Here is a 21,206-nt window from a genome sequence, read left to right on the forward strand (position 1 = left end):
ACAACTGAGACATAAACTGAAGAAGTTCCATAGACATGTGACAATGTATCCCTGAACAAAGGGGGGTCAAAAGTAACAATCAGTATCTGGTGTGGCCACCAGCTGCATTAGGTACCGCAGTGCATCTCCTCATGGACTGCACCAGATTTGCCAGTTCTTGCTGTGAGATGTTACCCCACTCTTCTATCAAGGCACCTTGCAAGTTCCCAGACATTTCTGGCCCTAGCCTTCACCCCTCGATCCAACAGGTCCTAGACGTGCTCAATAGAATTGAGATTCGGGCTCTTCGCTGGCTATGGCAGAACACTGACATTCCTGTCTTGCAGGAAATCACGAGCAGTATGGCTGGTGTCATTGTCATGCTGGAGGGTCATGTCAGGATGAGCCTGCAGGAAGGGTACCACATGAGGGAGGAGGATGTCTTTCCTGTAACGCACAGCATTGAGATTGCCTACAATGACGACAAGCTCAGTCCAATGATGCTGTGACACCGCCCCAGACCCTCCACCTCCAAATCGATCCCGCTCCAGAGTACAGGCCTCGGTGTAACGCTCATTCCTTTGACGATAAACGCGAATTCGACCATCACCCCTGGTGAGACAAAACCGCAACTCGTCAGTGAAGAGCACTTTTTGCCAGTCCTGTCTGGTCCAGCGACGGTAGGTTTGTGCCCATAGGCGACGTTGTTGCCGGTGATGTCTGGTGAGGACCTGCCTTACAACAGGCCTACAAGCCCTGTTCAGCCTATTGAGGACAGTCTGAGCACTGATGGAGGGATTGTGCGTTCCTGGTGTAACTCGGGCAGTTGTTGCTGCCATCCTGTACCTGTCCCGCAGGTTTGATGTTCAGATGTACCGATCCTGTGCAGTTGTTGTTACACGTGGTCTGCCACTGCGAGGACGATCAGGTGTCTGTCCTATCTCCCTGTAGCGCTGTCTTAGGCATCTCACTACGGACATTGCAATTTATTGCCCTGGCCACATCTGCAGTCCTCATGCCTCCTTGCAGCATGCCTAAGGCATGTTCACGCAGATGAGCAGGGACCCTGGGCATCTTTCTTTTGGTATTTTTCAGAGTCAGTAGAAAGGCCTCTTTAGTGTCCTAAGTTTTCAGAACTGTGACCTTAATTGCCTACCGTCTGTAAGCTGTTAGTGTCTTAACGACCGTTCCACAGGTGCATGTTCATTAATTGTTTATAGTTCATTGAACAAGCATGGGAATGGTGTTTAAACCCTTTACAATGAAGATCTGTGGTTACTTTGATTTTTACAAATGATCTTTGAAAGATAGGGTCCTGAAAAATGGATGTTTCTTTTTTTGCTGAGTTTATATATTCGACAAGGTGAAATATCTATCTGTGCCGTTGAAATCCTGAAGCAAGTGAGGACAGCAGACTGGGATAGGGAGAGATTGAAAATGTCCATAATCACTCGGTGCGTGTACGCAATGTATGCATACATGATCAGTGTCATTATGGCAGTCAGTCAGAATGACATGTATAAGATGCATGTTTTTTTTTACCAACTCAAAGTCAGTGTTTAATGTTTGTCTGTTTGTGTGTGACCTTAAGGTATTTTGCAAGAGTTTTGTGATGACTGAGTGGCTCCTATTATGAGAAAAACAAACCACCAGCTGTGGCGTTCTAGTTGAGTAATATGTAGCCTCCACACAGAAGACATGGTTGACTCCATGTCCTCTGTTTTAGAGGAACCGGTTTTTGACCGAGGTAAAGACAGTTGCAGGTTGGATATTCGCCTGTAGTTTTCCTTACGTCCACCAACAGCAGTTAGGGACCATCAACATAGTGACAAATCAAATTCTTTAAATTTCAATAGCTCTTTAACCATTACTCCTAACACTTTCAAAACTGGTTGTAGCTAACCCGATGGCATAGACACATACACAAGCCAAATTTGTATGCTGTTTTCCTTATCACTATAATCTAGTAGTAATTTATTAGTAGAGGTAATTTCCTTTATGCCCCATTCTACACACAGCCTAAATTATAGGCACTGAAACATTTACAGGACAATAATAAAAGTAGCATACAGGATCCAACCCTATCACAAAGTGAATAAATGTAGAGCGTTTGTAGACTATGAAAAAAATATAAAGTGACAGTTTCATCAGTACGTGCTTAAAGAAAGTCATATCACAAAGATCACAGATGACAGTGCCCACCAAATCTATGAGATAGAGAATGAATTGTAAGCACCAAAGTGTGTTTGTCAAAATAATATCTGAAAATGTCAGTTGTTGAACATAATACTTCTATTTGCAATAGCAATTTATGATATATGCAGTTGAGGAATATTCCATGTACCAACACTACATGTAGGACGGACATAAGATATTCCCACATACAGTATTTTTTATTTTTTTTATTTCACCTTTATTCAACCAGGTAGGCCAGTTGAGAACAAGATCTCATTTACAACTGCGACCTGGCCAAGATAAAGCAAAGCAGTGTGACAAACAACAACACAGAGTTACACATGGAATAAACAAACACAGTCAATAACACAATACAAAAGTCTATATACAGTATGTGCAAATGAAGTAAGATTAGGGAGGTAAGGCAATAAATAGGCCGTAGTGGCGAAATAATTACAATTTCGCAAATAAACACTGGAGTGAGATGTGCAGAAGATAAATGTGCAAGTAGAGATACTGTGGTGCAAAGGAGCAAAAAAAAACAATATGGGAATGAGGTAGTTGGGTGGGCTATTTACAGATGGGCTACGTACAGGTGCAATGATCTGTAAGCTGCTCTGATAGCTGATGCTTAAAGATAGTGAGGGAGATAGGAGTCTCCAGCTTCAGTGATTTTTGCAATTCGTTCCAGTCATTGGCAGCAGAGAGCTGGAAGGAAAGGCGGTCAAAGGAGGAATTAGCTTTGGGGGTGACCAGTGAAATATACCTGCTGGAGTGCATGCTACGGGTGGGTGCTGCTATGGTGACCAGTGAGCTGAGATAAGGCAGGGCTTTACCTAGCAAGGACTTTGTAAATGACATCACCGAAGTCAAGGATCGGTAGGATAGTCAGCTTTACGAGGGTATGTTTGGCAGCATGAGTGAAGGATGCTTTGTTGCGAAATAGGAAGCCAATTCTAGATTTAATTTTGGATTGGAGATGCTTAATATGAGTCTGGAAGGAGAGTTTACAGTCTAACCAGACACCTAGGTATTTGTAGTTGTCCACATATTCTAAGTCAGAACCGTCCAGAGTAGTGACGCTAGACGGGTAGGCAGATGCGGGCAGCGATCGGTTGAAGAGCATGCATTTAATTTTACTTGCATTTAAGAGCAGTTGGAAGCCACGGAAGGAGTGTTGTATGGCATTGAAGCTCGTCTGGAGGTTAGTTAACACAGTGTCCAAAGAAGGGCTAGAAGTATACAGAATGGTGTCGTCTGCGTAGAGGTGGATCAGAGAATCACCAGCAGCAAGAGCGACATCATTGATGTATACAGAGAAAAGAGTCGGCCCGAGAATTGAACCCTGTGGCACCCCCATAGAGACTGCCAGAGGTCCGGACAACAGGCCCTCCCATTTGACACACTGAACTCTATCTGAGAAGTAGTTGGTGAACCAGGCGAGGCAGTCATTTGAGAAACCAAGGCTGTTGAGTCTACCAATAAGAATGCGGTGATTGACAAGAGTCGAAAGCCTTGGCCAGGTCGATGGATACGGCTGCACAGTATTGTCTTTTGTCGATGACGATTTTGATATCGTTTAGGACCTTGAGCGTGGCTGAGGGGCACCCATGACCAGCTCGGAAACCAGATTGCCTAGCGGAGAAGGTACGGTGGGATTCGAAATGGTCGGTGATCTGTTTGTTAACTTGGCTTTCGAAGACCTTAGAAAGGCAGGGTAGGATATATATAGGTCTGTAACAGTTTGGGTCTAGAGTGTCTCCCCCTTTGAAGAGCGGGCTGACCGCGGCAATCCAATCTTTGGGGATCTCAGACGATACGAAAGAGAGGTTGAACAGGCTAGTAATAGGGGTTGCAACAATTGCGGCGGATAATTTTAGAAAGAGGGGGCCCAGATTGTCTAGCCCAGCTGATTTGTAGGGGTGCAGATTTTGCAGCTCTTTCAGAACATCAGCTATCTGGATTTGGGTGAAGGAGAAATGGGGGAGGCTTGGGCAAGTTGCTGTGGGGGGTGCAGAGCTGTTGACCGGGGTAGGGGTAGCCAGGTGGAAAGCAAGGCCAGCCGTAGAAAAATGCTTATTGAAATTCCCGATAATCGTACATTTATCGTGGTGACAGTGTTTCCTAGCCTCAGTGCAGTGGGCAGCTGGGAGGAGGTGCTCTTATTCTCCATGGACTTTAGTCTCCCAGAACTTTTTGAAGTTTGTTCTACAGGATGCAAATTTCTGTTTGAAAAAGATAGTATTTGCTTTCCTAACTGCCTGTGTATATTGGTTCTTAACTTCCCTGAAAAGTTACACATCGCAGGGGCTATTCGATGCTAATGCAGTATGCCACAGGATGTTTTTGTGCTGGTCAAGGGCAGTCAGGTCTGCAGTGAACCAAGGGCTATATCTGTTCCTGGTTCTACATTTTTTGAATGGGTCATGCTTATTTAAGATGATGAGGAAAGCACTTTTAAAGAATAACCAGGCATCCTCTACTGACGGAATGAGGTCAATATCGTTCCAGGATACCCGGGCCAGGTCGATTAGAAAGGCCTGCTCGCTGAAGTGTTTTAGGGACTGTTTGACTGTGATGAGGGGTGATCGTTTGACCGCGGACCCATTACGGACTAGGCAATGAGGCAGTGATCGCTGAGATCCTGGTTGAAGACAGCAGAGGTGTATTTAGAGGACAGGTTGGTCAGGATGATATCTATGAGGGTGCCCGAGTATTACGGATTTGGGGTTGTACCTGGTAGGTTCCTTGGTAATTTGGGTGAGATTGAGGGCATCTAGCTTAGATTGTAGGATGGCGGGGGTGTTAAGCATATCCCAGTTTAGATCACCTAACAGTACAAACTCTGAAGATAAATGGGGGGCAATTAATTCACATATGGTGTCCAGGGCGCAGCTGGGGGCTGAGGGGGGTCTGTACAAGCGGCAACAATGAGAGACTTATTTCTGGAAAGGTGGATTTTTAAAAGTAGAAGCTCGAACTGTTTGGGCACAGACCTGGATAGCATGACAGAACTCTGCAGGTTGTCTCTGTAGTAGATTGCAACTCCACCCCCTTTGGCAGTTCTGTCTTGGCGGAAAATGTATACACATACAGAGGCATTTTTCAGCTATGATTTTACCACTGTGCTGGCCCCATATGACAATGGGGCCAGCACAGGATGTAATACACCCTTACAACAATCTACTTTTTGATCTTATTGACTTATCTGGTTAACTGCTACTATGTGTCAAGAAAAGAGCCCCAATTAGGGGTTAGTGTACTCCAGTAAAAAAGGACTGGTTTAGATGAAAAACTATTGCCCTGTGTCCCCGTTCATAGGGGCATGAGAGACTAGTCAGTGGTAGAATTGAGTTGCCACTTTATTGGCCAAAACACCCACAGACCCTCAAGGTTGAGGTTACTCATGGACAGTAATACATTTTTTTTTTGCATTGATGCATTGTGTCTTCTAACTGTCCAAGAATAGGATCCAAAGTGTTAGGAAATATTTGTTCCCATAAATACAAAGGATCAGGAGAGAATAAATACAGGTCAACGGTGCCAATTGAAAGTCAAGGGGTGTGTCTGTGCCTTTTGGATTACTCTCTCTTTACAGAGAACCCCTGTGGTTCAAGTCTGCTCTGTGCATGTCTGAATGTGACAGAGCCAGCAGCCAAGAGTTTTTCACAGTATGTCATAAACAACTATTACACTTACGAATGTATGTAAAATGCTAATATGTATTAGATCCAGTACAATGGAATAACTAAGACCTGAATTTGAATGCAGCGGGTTCCGATTCCTCCTTCTCTTTCTGTCCAGCAGGGTCAACCAAAAACACTTGGCCTGATGGTTTATGCAGATACTGGGGAAGCAATATAGAAATGTATTGATCACTTAAATGATTTTACTATTAAATTACCCATATCACAACCCTCATACCTCTTCACAAAAATGTACCTAAATCAATTTTGGAAAAAGGATTTTACTCACAAAAGATGTAGGAATTTATTTTCCCAGTTAGAAGTAGTAGGCCATGCATCAAATAACTATGTTCATCAGAAAAACAAACCCTCAAAAGCAATATTGCATTTTGTAAGTTGTCTGCAGATGGCTTGTTGTGAATGCACTCAAATATCAAGTCATTGTCAGGTTATGTAAACTGCGTTTTAATACTCAACATAGAAGGATTTGTCTTAATGTACAGTATATGAAAGTGATGCTCTGAAAAGGATTCTATCACGTTATCAAGCTCACTGTGACTGACAAACCACTGCCTATTACTGTCATTAAAAAGAGCATATGAAACATTGTTTTTCATGAGGCCTACCTGTGCGCCTTCCTTTAAGCACCTGTTTGAACACCTCTCCTGTCCTTGATCCATACCACATACAGCCATTTGAAGATCTTTTCAGTGTCCATGTGAAAGATAGTTATTGCGAGGATGGAATATTTGTTGACTTTGTTGACCTGCAAAGCTTACAGATTTAAGTCTAATAGCATGAGATGAAAGTAGACAAACAGAGTGTGCAATATAGAAGGGTAGTCAGTAGACATTCTGAACCTTGTTTGAAGTCATTAGGTCACATGACCAAGGAGCTATTGAAATTCTACATTTTGAAAAATTATTTTAAAATCTTGTGAGATGAAAATGGACAAACTAAAGGGTGTGCAATGGGTAGGCCCACTGAGTGGATATTCTGAACCTTGTTTGAAGTCCCTAGGTTACATGACCAAGGAGCTATTGAAATTCTACATTTGGAAAAATTCATGTAAAACCATGTGAGATTAAAATGGACAAACTAAAGGGTGTGCAATACAGAAGGGTAGTCACTGGACATTCTGAACCTTGGTCACATGACCAAGGAGCTATTGAAATTTGAATGTAAAAAAGTTTGTACTTTGTTTACGCTCCCTAACTAATTCAACTTGGAATACGAAATGCTGCTCACATTTCCACATGTTAATTACCTTTGGAAAGCGCATTAATGTCCAAATCGTGAAAATAAGACCTGTGCAATGTTGTGCGCAATTTCCCCAACATCATGACACTTATTTCGAGTCTGTGGCTCATGTGGTTTGAAAGCGCGAATATCCTTTGTCTCTTAGATCAGTCTAGTTTCCAGACAACTCACAGATAACACTGGCATCATTCAGTGTTAGAGCTATAATGTGGTGGCTACTTATTCCCGTCCTATTTCATTTATTGGAATACTTTCTATCATTCTACTTCCGCTTGAATTTTCCCAAACTAATAGAAACAAAAATGATTCAATTGAATTTGAGTTAATACCGACGCATTCTTACAGTAAAATAATACATTGACACCCCGGCCATGTTGATTGGTTCGAAATTAGCATTTCAAGCAAATTATGTTAAATTTTTCATTTAGCCAGATAAAACAGCTGTCGAGTGTGCAGACAACATGATGCTGGAGATTTTTCATTTTAAAAATCACGGCAACTCGGAGAATGGTGAGGTGGGTCAATGACTTTGTCGATTGCTTTAATTTGAGGCTGTCAACGATTGCAGTGGCATAGGCTATATTGTTAACATTTAATCTGAATCGCACACTGGCACAACATGCGTTCTTGGAAATAAGTAGTTTACTGATACTGTAAATTGCATGCCATTGCCAGCCTACCATTGTTATTTTCGACGTGCACCAGCCGGTGAGTACAGTAGGCGTACAATATTGTCTTCAGTGGCCTATTTCCGCTAGTTGGAGCTGGGCTGGCTGGTTGCAGTCTGAAGTGATGTAGTTTCTAATAATAGCAGTAATCTCAGTGTAATCACACTATCTGACTGGCAGGAAAACGCTACTGGGCGTTAAGGCATGTCTGAACGCCTTCTATTAGTTGAATATACAGAGTAATCTGGCATTTGCCATTTGGAAATGTGTGTTTAGTAGTCCAGGAGCTGACTTTTATTGTTTTGCTATAGACCCACATAAACATTTTTTTTTCTCCATTAGTGCAGGTAACACGAAACTGACCTAGGTCGTACTCCAGCTGCGCGTTTCATCCAACAACAGTAATCTTGGATGACCGACGGTCCTAGGCAGCGGGGCAACACATCCGCGGACGGGGATACCCCTTCCTCCTAATCCAGTAAAGAGGGTTTGGGAAGAGTAGCCCTGAAGAATGAGATTGGCCATGTCAGCGCATTTGAAATTATTGTGGGTAAATCATCATGCTCATCTTTTATCTAAGCTATAATGACTTCCTCAATCTTCGTGTGACCACCTGAGATCCAACCTGACATGGATTTTTTTGTTGTTGCAGAAACTAGTAAAGAACCTTTCACAGATTGCACAGTTAAGTGCTCATTTCATCACAGTTGATCTGAACAGGATCTTCAAAACCTCTCTTTTTCCAGTCTTTTTCTTTACTGGCCAAACTACATCCTTCGGACATTTTTTTTTTGTCATAGCAAGAAAATGCACAGGGCCCAACATAATGCATTATGTGTGAGTCGTGTCTATTTCACCAATATGTGGATTTGTTCTAAATGGCTGTCACAGAGCAGCAGCCACGCCACCCACAGGCAGAGAAAGTAGATGAAAAGTAATATCACTAATGCTTGGCCTGTGTAGCGGCTGCATTTTACATCATCGGCATGGATCAGCATAGTGGCCAAGGCCGCACCATTCACAAGAAGCATGTTGCAAATCTCCTGCACCGAGACAAGATAATAACCTCACCCAGTTCTATAATATAGGCTACACCAGGGCTCGCTCACCCTGTTCCTGGAGAGCTACCCCCTGTAGAGCAGTAGCTCTTCAGGGAAAGGGGGGCACCTAGTCAGTTGTCCAACTGAATGTATTCAACTGAAATGTGTCTTCCGCATTTAACCCAACCCTTCTGAATCAGAGAGATGCGGTGGTTGGAAAGCCCTGGGCTAGACCGATGGGTGATACAGTTTTTGGGGGGGAAAACCAAGATCTTTACTGGATAGCTGTAGAATCAGAAACTTCATAACGACAACCATTCTCTCTGCATGTAGAGCTAATCTTTTAGAATTACTTTTGCAGTCTGAGTCTGAGAGCTTACCTCCTGGAGGACTTTGTGGCCAAAGGGCCGGTCAGATAAACCTGGGAGAAAATGTGAAGTCCCAGACTGTTCCTGAGCCCGATCACAGTCAGCAGTTGGTTGTATAATGCTGCTGCCCGGTTTTGAGCTACCGTATTAACCCAGATAATGAGATCTCCAAAAAGCTTTCGGATAATCCTGATCTTATGTTTCTGAATCACAACCAGTAGTCTGAAGATGTAGTTGTTGTGTGTTGATCCTGATATAAATGAGGAAGAGGAAAGTGAGTATTACTCACCTCTTTTGAAAGATTGATGCAGCATTTCCACCCTCCTCATCCTCCCTGTCTCTTTGTCTTTGTCTCAGGTAAATCGGGTCAGGGATCTTAGTGAGCCCAAAGGGCGTTATGGAGAATCTCTCGTCGTGTGGATTGTCACCGGAGTGATCACAGCCGTTGGTGCACTCTGCTATGCCGAACTGGGCGTCACTATCCCCAAATCTGGAGGAGACTACTCATACGTCAAGGACGTCTTTGGAGGACTTGCCGGGTGAGAGAAATGCATAGTGATGAGATCATGCATGTGGGTCATTCCACGAAATGAATCCATTTTTGGATCGTGTAACTTGGTGGGAGAACTTTTTATTTGACAATTCTGTCATGAAGAGCACATGTGCAACTTAAAGGTCCCAAATAGTGAAAAATCATGTTTTTCATCAAATTGGATGATATTTGGATGAAACCAGTTCATAGTAGGGTGACCCAAGTATGAAAAATGACTGTAGCTGGTACATTTACACAGTTTATCATAAAGTTATTAGTCCCCCCCATCCCCCATGTAATTGTATACACCAATGGTAGCGTCTTATAATCTGAACTAATTTAAATATGTAGTGTTAACACCTTAAAACTGTCATCACATGTGCGCATCATACGGCTTTGTTTACAAACCGTAAAATGGCACAAGCAGAACGATACTGGTAACTAACCCCTTTTCGTCTGTGTTGTGACTTTTAGCTAGCAATCTACTTACCAGCATGCCGTAAAAAGCCAACTGTTTTGTGACTGGATGACAGTGTTCATTTAATGTTACACTATTTTCCGAAGAATGAAGACCGTGGCTGCTTTTCATAGTGGGTGGACAGGCTGCACCGAAAATTACAATCATGTCACGTGTGTGTGTGCGGTGCACATTTCGAGCAAAATTGCCATATCAATGGGGGAGAACATTTGACGGGTTGCCAGGGAGCTAATCCTGAAGGCGGATGCTGTACCATCGTGATCAGTGGATCTTGCCAGCGCTGACCAAAATGTAAGTATCAGAGTTGAATGAGTCTGACACGGTGGTTGTTTTGATTTGTGAACGGTGTATCTTCTGTAACACCTGATATTCACTAAATGGGTTTTCCTTCTTCCGTCCCTAAGCCCCCGACACCGAGTCTGAGAAATGCCAGCACACACGTTGGCACGAAGGAGTTGTCCACAAAAGGAGTTGCAGGTGTGTATAGTATTTGTAATTTACCCCTGAAAATCATATTTTGGCATTCCATTGTGTGGGTTGTTGTCTTACAGTTTACGTAGCTTGTGTCATTGGGGATAATGGTGTTGATTAAGGGGGGTTACTATTATTTCACTTTCCACTATCATCAACGTTGCATTTTAATAATGCAACGTCTACTCTGTCTGCACAGCCTGTAATGTTTTTGAAAGGGGAAATGTTTGTTAAAATGGGTAGTGAATTTAATCTCCTTTTTATTTACTGCTCTGAGATATGATGCTATCAATTTGTTTATGTAGTGATCTACTCATTCTACAATGGTTTTTCTGGTATTTTTGAGGCAATATTTGGACGTGCATTTTTTGGGTGAAACATTGCAGTGTATTTGGAATATGTGTGCCTGAAATGCTCAATTGATTTGAAACTATGACTGACAGCATGTTGGGTCCGTCTTCACAGGCTTCACAGCATATCAACCTTCTTTACTTTGGGAAGGCTGATTTTGTATGACAGCATTCCTGCTGTGATGGTTGCCTGGGAAGCTGTGCAGAACAGGCTCCTGGATCTCCTCTTCAACGAGGTCACCCTCGATCCAGCGCTGTACTGTATGTGGGGAAGCTGTGCGAGCTGTCCATCGCAGAACCCCTGTGCCCAGTGTGAGAGGCCTCCACGACAGAGGCCTGACAAGGAGGAAGCCATAGCTGGATTTGTCTCCCGCTTCAATCTTGGGAATGACTGAAGCAAAGTGAGTGACTGAAGCCTGCGTAATTGAAGCGAGGTACATGGGTCCCGCTCCATCTCTGTAGTTGGTTGCATTTGCTTAAGCAATTAACTTTTATGTCATGATTTCACATTTTGTTACTTTTTATAGTTTTTTTCAAGCATTTGAATGGGAGATGAGTTACAAATTGTACAAATAAATGAGATCCTGCACACTGTAGGGTGGCCAGGTGCCTATATTAGGCTCTATGCCTCTAATATATTTGTTTCTTGTTCAAATTATGTCTTACCATTATTTCTCATGGGTGTTCATGTTGATCAATATTTGGCTATGTTGGCCTATTGTAAATTAGCAAATAAATGTCTGATCATTACATTCAATTCTGAACATATTGTCATTTATAATGCTTTTTACTCATTCTTGTGAAGTATACTGAACAAAAATATAAATGCAACATGTTGGTTTCATGAGCTGAAATAAAAGATCAGAGCTTTTAGATCAGAGCTTATTTCACTTAAATTCTGTGCACAAATTTATTTACATCCCTGTTAGTGAGCATTTTACTTGGGAAATAGGATGACCTTAAACAATTCTAGTCTGTCCACCCACTGTGATCTACCCCACCAACCAGGCTGTAATCATCCTCACCTTCTCCAACTACGTCCTGCAGCCACACTTGCCCTCCTGCTCCCCCCCCCCAGAGAGCGGCCTCCCTCCGTCTGTCTACGTAAGTCCCTCTACCAGAAGATCTCCCATCAGTCAGAAACAAAAACAGTTCAGGTAAACAAGTGCGCTCTGAGAACGAGCAGAAGAAACATTTCCGTCGTTGTCTGTAACATGGACAATAAAGATATGAGATTTTTTTATGTCAGTTTTGTTCTCTCTTTCTCAGAATTACTCCCATATTACCCAATCTAGTATAATGTTACTATAGGCAACGTGTGATGTGTTGCTGTATACATGTGATGTGTTGCTGAATGCTATTTTATGAGATGTGACTCTTTTCCTCCCTTCCCAGTTTTGCTGACATGGGTGAACTGCTCCAGTGTGCGCTGGGCCACACGTGTTCAGGATGTCTTCACTACCAGGAAAGGGGGCATTCAACTGAAATGTTTCTTCCACATTTAACCCAACCTGAATCAGAGAGGTGCGGGGGACTGCCATAATCGGAAGCTACTGGCCTGGGGGCTTATTTTTATGGCCTTTGTGCAGATCAGCAAAGGTGGGCTCTCCCTGTCTCTGTCTCACTCATTCATTTTATGTATCTGTAACTGTTTATTTGTTTTATTCATTTTATGTATCTGTAACTTTATTTGTTTTATTCATCACTTCACATTTACATACTCTGTAAGTTGACTCTGGGCCCACTCACACACTTTACAGCCTTAATCTTTGTCTCCCCCTGCTGGACAAAGTGTCTCTGAGGCACTACTAAGACTGAGCAGCTAGTCGGCTCTGTTATTCACCCAGAAAATGTGAAACACTCAGTAGTAATCACAAGATGTGAGAGGGGGAAAAATGGCTAAACAACCTTAAAGTAGTGCCAAAACACCACAATACTGTCAACTCGTGCTTTCCGGGGGATTACATTATCCTGATGTGAAAGAGGGGATTAAAATCCACATACCTCTTCTTCCCACTCATAATCCCTGACCACGCTCCATACATCCGGCCAAACTTAATACACACACACACACACACTGATTCCACCACCCACCCACTCTGTGTTGTGTGTGTACCCAGGAAAGTATTACTGTCTGGAGCCGGCGCATGCGTTCGAGACTTTCCATCCCTACGACATTGGCCAGATAGCCCTGTCCTTCCTGCAGGGCTCCTTTGCCTACGGGGGATGGAACTTCCTCAACTGTCACAGAGGAGCTCGTCGACCCCCCCCCCCCCCCCCCCCCCCCTACAGGTGTGCTAGAACCCCAATTTGACCGAAATCAATGTGACAAAAATACACCCTGTGGTCACATTTCAGTTCCTTGTTCTTCCTGTGCAATCTTTTCTCAATTTCTGTCCCTTGTATTTCATCTCTCCGTGCCACTATATCTATTAATAACCATGTTTCGATCCAACCTTTTTATGCAAGTAAAGTACATGTCGGATAAAAAAAAGTCATGACAGGCCTGATGAAAACGGAAAATATGTCTGTATACTTTCCAAATGTTGACTAAACAAAGGTGGGACCTTTTTGTGTCTGTAAAATGTATTATGTGACAAATGGCTGTGGAACTGCCTTTATGCTAAAATATTGATATAACCATGATACTGTTGTGTGGTCCTTCCACTACGACTCGGGAAAGCATGCAGTTTATAAGGCTACAGATGAAATAAGTTATGATGAACTTCACAGGGTGGTGAAAGTGCACAGTGATCTTGATGCTCCTTTCCAATAGATATCGAGTCTTTTTCTGGTTACATGAATCTGACATGCCGTTTGACAAATAATCTCGCTCTTTTGTCCATAATAATCACATTTTGTAGGCAGCCTACCCGCACTGTATCTGCAAGCTGTTGGCTAGAACCAGAGTGGGCACATTCGCAATATAACGCAAACATTTGTGACAAATCAGCAGAGTTTAAAATGCTGTGGAAACCCATTTAACTTGTATTTTTATGCGGTACATGGGAATTTAACTGCAAAAGTTGATTTGATGTGCACTATGTCATCATGCACAGACTTTTATCCGCGACAAGTCAGTTTGATGGAAACATCTCTCTGGTGGGAAAATGTGCATATTGTTTTTATGCAGATTTTTGAATATTTGCATGAAAATCTGTCGCCAATTCAATGGAAACCTACTGCCTTACTTTAATATCCAATTTGTCATCACCTGTATATTTTATCAATGGACTGTTTCTTCATTCTTTGTGTGCCCAAAAGCAACAACTGTTTTTCCAGTTTCTCAGTGCTGACTTTGTGTTAATGTTGTTCTTCACTCCCTCTTCTTCAGGCTGTTTTTCGCTGGAGCGAGGGAAGGCCATCTCCCTCGACTCCTGGCCATGATTTATCTGAAACGCTGCACCCCGATCCCAGCCCTGCTATTCATTGAGTCCTACTTACTCTACCTGACAACAACGCATCGCTCTTCCTCAGTTTCTCACACAGTCTCTCACACACACTTCACACATCTACAAACATGATACCAGTTCACTATGTGCCTCTCTTTCTATGTACTCTTATCTCTCAAGGGTATACTTTTAATGCCCAATTAGATTGGGAAATGAATGGCTCTTTTTTGTTCCACCTCCCCTATCATATTTTCAGTGTTTATTTTCAACCATACTGATGCTGTGTACCAGTGACATGTACAGTGCCTTCAGAAAGTATTCAGACCCCTTGACTTTTTCCACATTTTGTTACGTTACAGCCTTATTCTAAAATTGATGAGAAAAATGTTTTCCTCATCAATCGACACAAAATACCCCATAATGACAAAGCAAAAAGTTTATTTTTATGGAAATATCACATTTTACATAAGTATTCAGACGCTTTCCTCAGTACTTTGTTGAAGCATCTTTGGCAGCGATTACAGCCTCAAGTCTTCTTTGGTATGACGCTACAAGCTTGGCACACCTGTATTTGGGGAGTTTCTCCCATTCTTCTCTGCAGATCCTCTCATGCTCTGTCAGGTTGGATGGAGAGTGTTGTGTTGCTGCACAGCTATTTTCAAGTTTCTCCAGAGATGTTAGATCGGGTTCAAGTCCGGGCTCTGGCTGGGCCACTTAAGGACATACAGAGTTGTACAGAAGCCACTCCTGCATTGTCTTGGCTGTGTGCTTAGGGTCATTGTCCTGTTGGAAGGTGAACATTCGCCCCAGTCTGAGGTCCTGAGTGCTCTGGAGTAGTCCCGGCCACTGAAAAACATCCCCTTGGCATTTAGGCTAAAGAGTTCAATATTGGTTTCATCAGACCAGAGAATCTTGTTTCTCATGGTCTGAGAGTCTTTAGGTGCCTTTTGGCAAACTCCAAGCGGGCTGTCATGTGCCTTTTTCTCAGGAGTGGCTTCCGTCTGGCCACTCTAACATAAAGGCCTGATTGGTGGAGTGCTGCAGAGATGGTTGTCCTTCTGGAAGGTTCTCCCATCTCTACAGAGGAACTCTGGGGAGAGTGATCATCAGATTCTTGGTCACCTCCCTGACCAAGACCCTTCTCCCCCGATTGCTCAGTTTGGCCAGGCGGCCAGCTCTAGGAAGTGTCTTGGTGGTTCCAAACTTCTTCCATTTGAGAATGATGGAGGCCACTGTGTTCTTGGGGACCTTTAATGCTGCAGAAATGTTTTGGTACCCTTTGCAAGATCTGTGCCTCAACACAATCCTGTCTTGGAGCTCTACGGACAATTCCTTCAACCTCATGGCTTGGTTTTAGCTCTGACATACACTGTCAACTGTGGGACCTTATATAGACAGGTGTGTGCCTTTCCAAATCATGTCCAATCAATTGAATTTACCACAGTTGGACTCCAATCAAGTTGTAGGATGATCTCAAGGATGATCAATTTAAATATGATGCACCTGAGCTCAATTTCGAGTCTCATATCAAAGGGTCTGAATACTTAAAATAAAAAACGTATATGTTATTTACCTAATAAATGTGAAAACATTTTTAAAAACCTGTTTTCGCTTTGTCATTATGGGAAATTGTGTGCAGATAGCTGAGGATGAAATGTAATACATTTTAGAATAAGGCTGTAACATAAACTGTGGAAAAAGTCAAGGGGTCTGAATACTTTCCAAAGGCACAGTATACCCTTATCAACTATGTGGGCTTCATAAACAACCTTTTCTATGGGGTCACTGTCGCTGGGCAGATTGTGCTGCGCATCAAAACAACCAGACCTGTATCGGCCTATCAAGAAACTCTCCATATCTGTGCACTGAATCCTGTTGGACAAGGTTATTGCCAGCTGGCACATTTTGTGAGGAGCATGATTTTGATAGGAATGCTTGACAGCAGTCAGGACAGTATTGAGTAATGGGTCTACTATTGTTTTATGACAAGTTACACGCTGACACATTTTTATTTATTTATTTAATTTATTTCACCTTTATTTAACCAGGTAGGCAAGTTGAGAACAAGTTCACATGCACGATGCCATCATGTTCAAAGCAATTGTTGTGTTCTCTGTGCATTGTGCATTGTTCAATTGTAGTCTGTACTTTGTGTTTGTATTACAATTAATTGAACGTTTGTGTGTTAAATTCATTAATTCATTGACGTATGGGATTGTGTATAGCAGGGGTCTGCAACAGGCTGCCTGCGGGAGATTTAAACAAATATTGTGGTTTTAGTTTTTTCGTCAACAAAGACTATAAAATCACTAGAAATTCATGTAGAAATGCGTTTAATTTCGAAAATCGAAGTATACCCACGAATAAATAGACGTGATCGTGTCTCAATGTAACCAAGGTATACAATTATTGTTCTTTTCAAATACAACCTATTTGTGGGCTTAATTGTGGTCAATTTTCCATGTACAAATTATTATCATCATGTTCCGGACCCCAACCATCCGATCTGACAAAAATCGGCCTGCGGCTGAATCCATTTGCCTACCACGGTGTATAGATTGTTGACTGTCCTGTCATTGGGTGAGCCCGGTGTGGCCAGTGATCTACCTGCTGTTCTGGGCCTTCCTGGTCGTCTTCTCGCTGTACTCTGAGCTGGTGGTATCGGCCTGGCCATCATCTGGAGTCCCTGTCTACTTCCTGGGTGTCTACTGGGACAACAAGCCCCAATGCTTCAACACCTTCATGGGTATGACAACCATATTCAGTACTTCAGTACTTGAGGACCCAGTAAAATAGCTCATAAGTTATATTGATATTAAATATCTCTTTTATTTTTCGACTCTTTCCCAGTAGCAGTGTGTGGGTAAAATCAATGGGGAAGTAAAAAAAAAAAAAAAAGCCATATTACAACCTATGTGTTGTGATAATTGTGTTGTTTGTTCTATAACCTGTTAGTTCATATGCCTTGCGACCGTGATATATGGGCCTGAAGGCCGAGACAATAAGAAGACACAGTGGCAGAATAAATTCAACCACAACTTTTATTTCGTCACAAAACTGGAGCGCAAAACCGGTGAAGTCCACAAAGCATTTCGCATGTAACAAACTGTTGCTTGACCATGCTGTAGGTCATGTAAGTTCATGTTTACAACATTTTCGGACAACTGAACAACTTGATTTAGAACCACAGAGCGTTACCGCAAGTCGCAAAGAAAACAGAAGCTGCCTCCATTATTCCAGCACCATTTCAACATCAAATCACCAATGCTTAATCTAATACAGTGACAACTAAAAGATACCAAAAACGATTTAGTCCAATCTACGTAAGCTAAATCTGATGTGACTGTCCATGTTTCTGACTCACCCGACTTGTAGAGAAACACCAATGCCATCCTCCTCTCATGTTGACGAAGTGGTTTATCACTCTGTCATACAGTACACAATTTAATTTTTTGTTGTCTTAGGCTAGCGAGCAAGCATTTTAGCCAGGTATCCTAACTTCCTTTCATAGGAAACGTTAGCTAGTTAACATTAACCTTCTACATCTAGCTACATATTGAACTTCCATCCTCTCAGGCCAGGGGCACAACAATGTATGAATTAATGGTTGGATCAGAATTGCCATTATAATCATTGGCCAGTACGGAGAATCAAGTAAAACCACGAGTCCAAATCCCTATCTCCATCCATGGCTAATTTAGGAGAGGGCAAATTTTAGCTAGCTAGCTAGCTAGCCCCTTGAGGACAACAACACAATGAGATGCAACAATTCAAGTTGTTTCTGTCAATGACATATGCTCTCGATGCAATTTGATAGGAGTGACGACAAATCCAAACTGGCTTCCCTTGACACTTTTTTTTTTTTTGGTGCACCAGGACCATTCACAGTTGAGCTCACTCAATTATTTTATACTTTTTTTCCTATCAAGGGAGGCCAAATGCTCGCTGGCTTCCTTTGCATTCAATGCTATGGGCAGCAACAATGTCACTCTTTTGGACCAGACAGCATCAGATAAATGGCATACAGAGACAGAGAGGGCACTGTTTTGTACGTTCGGATGCTTTCTCCAGTGAGATACATTCACCCTCTTGCGAATTGAAGGACAATTATGAAACACATAGACGAAAGATATTATTGAAAGTATTTTATTAAAAAAATGTCAATTTTTGGAGGAAGCCTGGCTTTCCTTGGCATCCATAAATACACGCCACTGCTCTTTCACTCTGTCTCTCCTCACTTCCTTTTCCCACCCAAGTAAGATAACCCACCTGTGCCAAAAGTTCTGTGTGGTGGTGTCCCCAGACGTGCGAAAGCAGAAATGTACGGAATGAGCGATCTGAACAGGGAGAAGAAGTACTACTACTGGGGAAGGCATTGGACCCATCTGAATGAACAATGGCACAGACCGAAACACAGAGACATTTAGTGATGGGGTATCGAGAGGGAGGGGGAGATTTCAAAAGATGGACAGATACACTCGATATGCTAGAGCACTGGGTTCTCTCTTAAATGTTGACTGGCCTTAAGACTTTACACATCTTCCTCAGTGCAATACTACCTCCCATTCCCAGGAATCTGAGGTGCAATGTAAATATTGGACGGATAAATGTATATATTTTTTTTGATATTCAGATGTAACGATCATTTCCCGTAGGACAGGTTTCCCTAACTTAGTCCTCGAGTACCCAAGGGGTGCACATTTAGTTTTTTGCCCTAGCACTACACAGCTGATTCAAATAACCAACTTATCAAGCTTTGATCATTTGAATCAGCTGTGTAGGGCAAAATTCAAAACATGTACCCCTTGGGGTCCCAAGGACTGAGTTTGGGAAACGTTGCTGTGGGATTATTTTGGTATCTGTTGTTAGTTGTGGCAAAGTTGTTCTTATGTTTAAGAGTGGTATTAAAATGTATTGTCCACCACAAGACACCAAAACAAATTGTAATTCCCTAAATGTTTTGGTTTTACTGTATTTCTTTTGTTATCACCCCTTTTCATTGACTTATGTTATGGTTATTCATGGGTGTAATATTTTCTGGAGTCTGTTCTTCAACGTACTGTATTGTAGAGGGCAGGTGTATGGAAAACTCCTGAATGATCACATCGTTTTATGTGATGATAAAGCCACTTTAAAGTTCTCTCTCCCACAACTTGTCATTATGCATTGATGTTCAAGATGTTATTTTTCACTCTTGCGAAAGAACTCGCATGACCAACTAGCCGTTGATCATGACGCTCAGTTCCATTACATTACAAATAAGAGTCATTGGACGATAGGAGTCTTCTGTAGGGGGGCCGTTTTGTTAAGATCCTCGACGCTCAGTCTGAACATTAATATGCATCACTTGCGGTACGGTTTTGGAAGAATAAGGATTTGTATCTTTCATATCAACGACAAATAATACAACAACAAAAAAAGGTTAAATTGATACACACCTTGTTAGGGTTCCTACACGGCCCCATATCCATGTTACAGCGCTTGTTTACGGAAAAAGGAAGACAAGAGGTCGACCTGTGCTAAGTAGCTATTCAGCATGCTCAGAACACCTGTGTGTAAGCGTAACTCGGGAAGGGGAGCAGAAGTGTAGTTTCGTTGGATGGAGGCACCCATTGATGTATGGATCTGTGCAAAACTGCATCTTTTTTTATTTGAAGGATTCTTTCTCGCTGATGAAAGATAATGCCATATGTTTCGAAAGCTGTAGCGCAAGAGATAAATAATCATCTTTTTTTACGTTAAAACTCAGCGTCGGAATTGTAGTTCACATAAGGCAGTCGCGGGTGACGTTAATGGCTGATCACTGTAGTGAGAAGGCAGAATGCTGCCTAGTTTTCGAGAGCTAACATGACCCATGCACTGAATGTAATAATGAAAATAATTGATTAATAAATGTCTTTTTGTTTGGCTGTACACATTTAGCATTGATTGGCATTTTTGGTATTACAGTGGTGCTGAGCTCTAGCTATTTCCGTACACTTTCAAGTTTCATTACCCTCTTGTATTCTACAATATCATTACAAACCTGCACAGAAACAGTCACTTATAATAGAAGTAACCCCTCACGGTGAACTGCCACTAAAACTCACATGCTTCGTTACCCAGTTTGCAATGCAACAACAAACAGGCAGGTCGCTCCATGACAATATTACCTCTCGATGTGAAAATGAACATGCCCAATCACACTGCCTCCTTGTGATGCTGGGAAACCCCATACTGTTAGTTTAGTTCACATTAGAATCCTCCCACAAACACAATTACCTCTGCTCCATTTATGTGGTCACATGTATGCTTCAGAGGACATTACTTAACTTTCCATATGATATGCACAGGGTCGGCCCGCTCATTAGGCAGGAGTAGGTTCCCTCCTGTGGCGGTAGATTGACGAGGGCAGCATTTTCTGAGCTAAACTGACCAAGATGCAACTCCAACAACACGTAAAACCTCACTGAATTGTGCCCCAAAACAATTACAATTTCTCTCAACCAGTGGCATATGGGCTTTTTAGGTGAGCGCTGATGCCGTCCTGTGATAAGCAGTACCCACTTGGTCAAAGGCAGGGGAGCAAAATATTTTGCTTGTCCTTTCCCAGCGCTCCTCTCCAGGGTGATGTTGGAGAGTAAAAAAAATTGTCATAAAGCATGTAGCAGATGTAGCCAGGGTAAAACATTCACAATAGTTAAAGCAAAATGTGAAGAACTTCAGGCCATTACATCACTTTTTATCATTACTGCATGTCAGAGTCATGAAAAATGAGCGAATGGACTTGAAAATGGGTGGTATAGACTACTCTCAAATGCAATGTGG

The 21,206-nt window shown here is 42.4% G+C and overlaps 1 long non-coding RNA gene across 2 annotated transcripts; it reads left to right on the forward strand.

The window, feature by feature from the left end:
• Nucleotides 1-10,088: 10,088 nt before the first annotated feature.
• Nucleotides 10,089-13,241, forward strand: LOC115169481 (uncharacterized). Of its 2 annotated transcripts, XR_003870870.1 has the most exons (6): nt 10,089-10,477; nt 10,591-10,663; nt 11,123-11,408; nt 12,016-12,111; nt 12,403-12,606; nt 13,128-13,241. It is a non-coding gene; the product is annotated as an uncharacterized LOC115169481 (long non-coding RNA). The 2 variants fall into 2 exon arrangements; XR_003870869.1 differs by lacking the exons at nt 12,016-12,111; nt 12,403-12,606; nt 13,128-13,241 and having other exon boundaries at nt 11,123-11,781.
• Nucleotides 13,242-21,206: the final 7,965 nt, after the last annotated feature.

This window comes from Salmo trutta, chromosome 31, assembly GCF_901001165.1.
Source record: "Salmo trutta chromosome 31, fSalTru1.1, whole genome shotgun sequence".
In the NCBI taxonomy this organism is placed as follows: domain Eukaryota; kingdom Metazoa; phylum Chordata; class Actinopteri; order Salmoniformes; family Salmonidae; genus Salmo; species Salmo trutta.